The sequence below is a fragment of the Sus scrofa genome, chromosome X, assembly GCF_054392235.1.
Source record: "Sus scrofa isolate SSC_HxYL_T2T_F1_AM1 chromosome X, Sscrofa_HxYL_maternal_Yorkshire_Landrace_v2.0, whole genome shotgun sequence".
Classification (NCBI taxonomy): Eukaryota; Metazoa; Chordata; class Mammalia; order Artiodactyla; family Suidae; genus Sus; species Sus scrofa.
Genome location: NC_139401.1, coordinates 78,669,177 through 78,675,454, shown reverse-complemented (window position 1 = coordinate 78,675,454; position 6,278 = coordinate 78,669,177).

The following is a 6,278-nucleotide window of genomic DNA, read 5'->3' as shown; positions in this document are numbered from 1 at the left end:
TGCAATCTAAATGTATATCAATTCACCTTATTGTATATTTTAAATATATAAAATTATATTTGTCAATTATTTATCAATAAGTTGGAAAAAAATAATAAAAATAAAAAATATTCTATGGAGTTCCTGCTGTGTTACAGTGGGTTAAGAATCAGAGTGGAGGAGCTCAGGTCACTGAAGAGGTGCAGATTCGATCCTCAGCCCAGCAGAGTGGGGTTAAAGGATCTGGCATTGCTGCAGCTGCAGCATAGGCTCAGATTCAATCCCTAGCCCAGGAACTTCTGTAAGCCACGGGTGCAGCCATTTAAAACAATTTTTCTGGGATTTCCCATCATGGTGCAGTGGAAACGAATCCGACTAGGAACTATGGGGTTGCGGGTTCAATCCCTGGCCTCGCTCAGTGGGTTAAGGATCTGGCATGGCCAAGAGCTGTGGTGTAGGCCAGCAGCTGTAGTTCCAATTTGACCCCTAGCCTGGGAGCCTCCATATGCCATGGGTGCAGACCTAAAAATATTATAAATTTTTATTTGTAATAAAAATTACAAATCATTACAATTCTCACTTAAAAAACAAAAAAAATTGAAAAATATTTTCTGAAAACATCAAAAATATGAAGGGAGATCTATACTTGAGTAATAGTCTTCCTTCAAGGCTTTTTCAATTCACATAGCAAAAGGCTCTAACATTTAAAAATAAGGTAATGAAAACATAATTCTTCTCATGAAGCACCTATAATTGATGGTGCTTCCAAAGTCATTCTCTTCTTCCCCAAACTAAAGTGCAAGCAAGTATATATTTTATGAAACTGTAAAGAAAAAAGATAATTAGGAGTTCCCATTGTGGCTCGGCAGGTTAAGGATGCAACATTGTCTCTGTGAGGATGCAGGTTTGATCCCTGGCCTTGCTCAGCAGGTTAAGGAACTGGCATTGGCACAAGCTGCAGCATAGGTTGCAGATATGGCTTGGATATGGTGTTGCTGTGGCTGTGGTGTAGGCTGCAGCTGCAGCTCCAATCTGACCCCTAGCCCAGGAACTTCCGTATGTTGCAGGTGTGGCCATTAAAAGAAAAAAAAAGATTAAAAATATAAAGTCAGAGTTCCCATCGTGGTTCAGTGGTTAATGAATCCGATTAGGAACCATGAGGTTGCAGGTTCAATCCCTGGCCTTGCTCAGTGGGTCAAAGATCCAGCATTGCCGTGAACTGTGGTGTAGATCACAGACTCGACTCAGATCCTGTGTTGCTGTGGCTGTGGTGTAGGCCAGCGGCTACAGCTCTGATTGGACCCCTAGCCTGGGAACCTCCATATGTCGTGGGTGTGGCCCTAGAAAAGATTAAAAAAAAAAGACAAAAAAATATATAAAGTGAATGGGGGCAGTAGTTAAATTCCAATACTAGGTATTGCTGCTTTCCATGGTGGGATATCCAGCAGGCATTAAATAGCACTGTTGCCTCATTTCAAACTTTAGAAAGCTATTTTGATTTTTTGCCATTAACCTTGCCAAAGAATAAATGGTTAGCTCAAAATAATCCTCCTCAATTATACTAATAATGACATATTGTTATCTGAGATATTTGTGAGGCAACAGCTCTTGGCTGCTTCTGTTATTTTGTATAAGGCAAACAAGTGAAGCCAAGTGCTACTATATCCAGTAATGTTGTACACTAATGAAAAGGCATCATCATAGGTATGAAGAACTATTTGAAACTTCTCTTTTATTCATTCATTTGTTCATTTATCTAATTGGAATCTGAAGCAAGTCATACATACCCTGCATTTCATATATATATTAGGATACTCTCCCCAATCCCATTACTCCCTGGCCTCCTTAGCTGTTCTATAGTGACTTAAGATAGGTTTAACCTACCACAACTTTTGCTCTATTAAAGTACTATTTATTCAAAGCCTGTTTCTTATTCAGGCCAGCCTGCACTTGTAGCTCTTAGTTAAACCAATACAAACACCTAACACTAGTTTAGGGGTTGAAAAAGGAGGTGATGGAAAACGGTGTTGAAAAGGATTCAGTTCTTATAGTTTAAAAAGTGACTTTCAGATTCTGAGGTCAAGATAGTGGAGTAAGAAGATTTGGAGCTCACCTCCCCCTGATAGACATATCAAATATACATCTAATCTGAAACAATTCTCATGGAAAACTAAATGGAAACTGGTAGGAGTCCCATACAATCAAGGCTGTTTGAAAAATACACATGTAATCAGGTAGGATGGGATGAAAAGCATTGAATTAAATGCCAATATTCACATCATGGGGGTTCCAGAAGGACACAATAGAGGAGGGAATCAAAAATATATTTGAAGAAATTATGGCTGAAAACTTTGCAAACCCGAAGGAGCAAACAGATATCCAGGTACAGGAAAAACAGATGGTCCCAAACAACATGAACTCAGACAGACTTATACCAAGAAAACTCATAATTACAATGAGAAAACTGAAAGCTAATGAATGGATTCTAAAGGCAGCAAAAGAAAAGCAATCATATACAAGGGAATTCCCATAAGGCTATCAGCTGGTATTGCTGCAGAAATTTTGCAGGCCAGAAGGAAGTGGTATGATTATTCAAAGTGCTGAAAAGGAAAAGCTTGCAACATAGGAGACTCTACCCAACAATATAATTATTTAGAATAGAAGGAGAGATAAAGAACTTCCCAGACAAGCAAAAACTAAAACAATTCAATAATACTAAACCTACCCTAAAGAAATGTTGAAGGGTCTTCTCTAAATGAAAAAGAAGTAAGAATCAATAGGAAAGAGAAAATCACACCAGGAAAGGCAGATATATAGTAAGGATTGAAAATTCTTAAATAAGACAGTACATAGATTAAAAGACAAAAAATTATAAAAGTAGCTATAGCTACAATAAACAATTAAAACATAAACATGGAGATGTAAAAATACAACATCAAAAACACAAAATGGGGGGAAGGGGAGTAAAGAATATAGCTCTGTTAGAATGTGTTTGAACTTAAATGACTACCAGTTTAAACAAGTAGATGAAATTATGGGTCAACATATATGAAACCCATGGTATCGCAAATCAAAAACCTAAACTAGATATGCAAAAACCAGAAAGAAAAGAAAACACTATACCACAAAAGAAAAGCATCAAACCATAAGGGAAGAAACAAAAAGAAGAAATGAACACAGAAGAACTACAAAAACAATCAGAAAAGACATAATAAAGTGTCAATAAGCACATACCTATAATTAATTACTTTAAATGTCAGTTGACTAAATGCTCTAATCAAAAGACATAGAGTGACTGATTGGATTAAAAAAACTGGGTCACCATGCTGTACAGTAGAAAAAAAAATGGTATTGGGGAAATAACTATTAAAATTTTTTTAAAAAGATCCTTCAATATGCTGCCTACATGAGATTCACTTCAGGGCTAAAGACACACACAGACTGAATGTGAAATGATGGAATACAATACTTCATGAAAACAGAAAAGTCAAGAAAGCAGGGTAGTAATAATCATGTTAGACCAAATACACTTTAAAACAAAGACTAAAATGAAAGACAAAAGGCATTATACAATAAATGGATCAATACAAGAAGAGGAAATTATATTTGTTAATACATATGCATCCAATACAGGATCATATAAATAGATTAAGCAAATACCAATAAATAAAGAAATTGACAATAATATCAGAATAGAAGGTGACTTTAAGGCCCACACTGACATCAGTGGACAGAACATCCAGACAGAATATCAATAAGGCAATAGTGGTCTTAAATGATACAATAAACCAGTTGAACCTAATTGATATCTATAGGACATTATGTTCAAAAACAGCAGAATCCACTTCTTTCATGTGTACATAGGACATTCTTCAGGGTAGATTACATAGTATGCTGAATGAGCCTTTATAAATTTAAGAGGATAGAAATTATATCAAGCATTCTTTCTGACTGCAAATATATAACACTAGAAATCAACTACAGAAAGAAAAACTGGAAAAGAAGAAATATGGGGAGACTAAACAACATGCTACTAAAAATCCAATGGGTCAATAAGAAATCAAATAGAAAATCAGAAAATAGCTCAAAACAAATGAAAATGGAAACACAACTTTCTAAATCTATGGGATGCAGCAAAAGCAGTTCCAAGAGGGAAATTTAAGCAGTTTTAAGAATGACACAGACCTTCTAGAAACAAGAAAAATTTCAAATTCACAACCTACCTACCATGTAAAAGAATAAGAAAAAGAAAAACACAGCCCAAAGTCAACACAAGGAAGGAAATAATAAAGACCAGAGGGTGAATAAATGAAATAGAGATTAAAAATAGAAAAAAATCAATGAAATAAGGGCTGTTTTTTTTCAGTATCTGATAATTTTATATTGGATAACAGACATTGCGGATTTTACATTGCTTACATTGTTAAATATATTACTTTAAATAGTCTTGGACTTTGTCTAGAAGGCAGTTAAGTTATTTGTGGATTGTTCTGATCCTTCCCAGTCCTGTTTTTAAGCTCTTTTAAAGTAGGTCTGGCATAGAATAGTCTAGGGCTCACCTACCTGTATTTCTTTTTATTTATTTATTTTTTATTTATTTTATTTTATTTTTTTTAATTTTTCCACTGTACAGCAAGGGGATCAAGTTATCCTTACATGTATACATTACAATAATATTTTTTCCCCACCCTTTGTTCTGTTGCAACATGAGTATCTAGACAAAGTTCTCAATGCTACTCAGCAGGATCTCCTTGTAAATCTAAGTTGTGTCTGACAAGCCCAAGTTCCCGATCCCTCCCACTCCCTCCCCCTCCCATCAGGCAGCCACAAGTCTTTTCTCCAAGTCCATGATTTTCTTTTTTGTGGAAAGATTCCTTTGTGCTGGATATTAGATTCCAGGTATAAGTGATATCGTATGGTATTTGTCTTTGTCTTTCTGACTGACTTCACTCAGTATGAGAGTCTCTAGTTCCATCCATGTTGCTGCAAATAGCATTATGTCATTCTTTTTTATGGCTGAGTAGTATTCCATTGTGTATATATACCACTTCTTCCGAATCCAATCATCTGTCGATGTACATTTGGGTTGTTTCCATGTCCTGGCTATTGTGAATAGTGCTGCAATGAACATGCGGGTGCATGTGTCTCTTCTAAGTAGAGCTTTGTCCGGATAGATGCCCAAGAGTGGGATTGCAGGGTCATATGGAAGTTCTATGGATAGATTTCTAAGGTATCTCCAAACTGTTCTCCATAGTGGCTGTACCAGTTGATATTCCCACCAACAGTGCAGGAGGGTTCCCTTTTCTCCACAGCCCCTCCAGCAATTGTTATTTGTGGATTTATTAGTGATGGCCATTCTGACTGGTGTGAGGTGGTATCTCATGGTAATTTTGATTTGCATTTCTCTTATGATCAGTGATGTTGAGCATTTTTTCATGTGTTTGTTGGCCATCTGTATATCTTCTTTGGAGAAATGTCTATTCAGGTCTTTTGCCCATTTTTCCATTGATTGATCGGTTTTTTTGCTGTTGGGTTGTATAAGTTGTTTATATATTCTAGAGATTAAGCCCTTGTCCGTTGCATCATTTGAAACTGTTTTCTCCCATTCTGTAAGTTGTCTTTTTGTTTTCTTTTGGGTTTCCTTTGCTGTGCAAAAGCTTTTCAGTTTGATGAGGTCCCATGGGTTTATTTTTGCTCTAATTTCTATTGCTTTGGGAGACTGCCCTGAGAAAATATTCATGATGTTGATGTCAGAGAGTGTTTTGCCTATGTTTTCTTCTCGGAGTTTGATGGTGTCCTGTCGTATATTTAAGACTTTCAGCCATTTGGAGTGTATTTTTGTGCATGGTGTGAGGGTGTGTTCTAATTTCATCGTTTTGCATGCAGCTGTCCAGGTTTCCCAGCAATGCTTGCTGAATAGACTTTCTATTTCCCATTTTATGTCTTGCCTCCCTTGTCAAAGATTAATTGACCATAGGTGTCAGGGTTTATTTCCGGGTTCTCTATTCTGTTCCATTGGTCTGTCTGTCTGTTTTGATACCAGTACCACACTGTTTTGATGACTGTGGCTTTGTAGTATTTCTTGAAGTCTGGGAGAGTTATGCCTCCTGCTTGGTTTTTGTTTCTCAGGATTGCTTTGGCGATTCTGGGTCTTTTGTTGTTCCATATAAATGTTTGGATTGTTTGTTCCAGTTCTGTGAAAAATGTCCTGGGTAATTTGATAGGGATTGCATTGAATCTGTAGATTGCTTTGGGTAGTATGGCCATTTTTACAATATTGATTTTCCCAATCCAGGAAC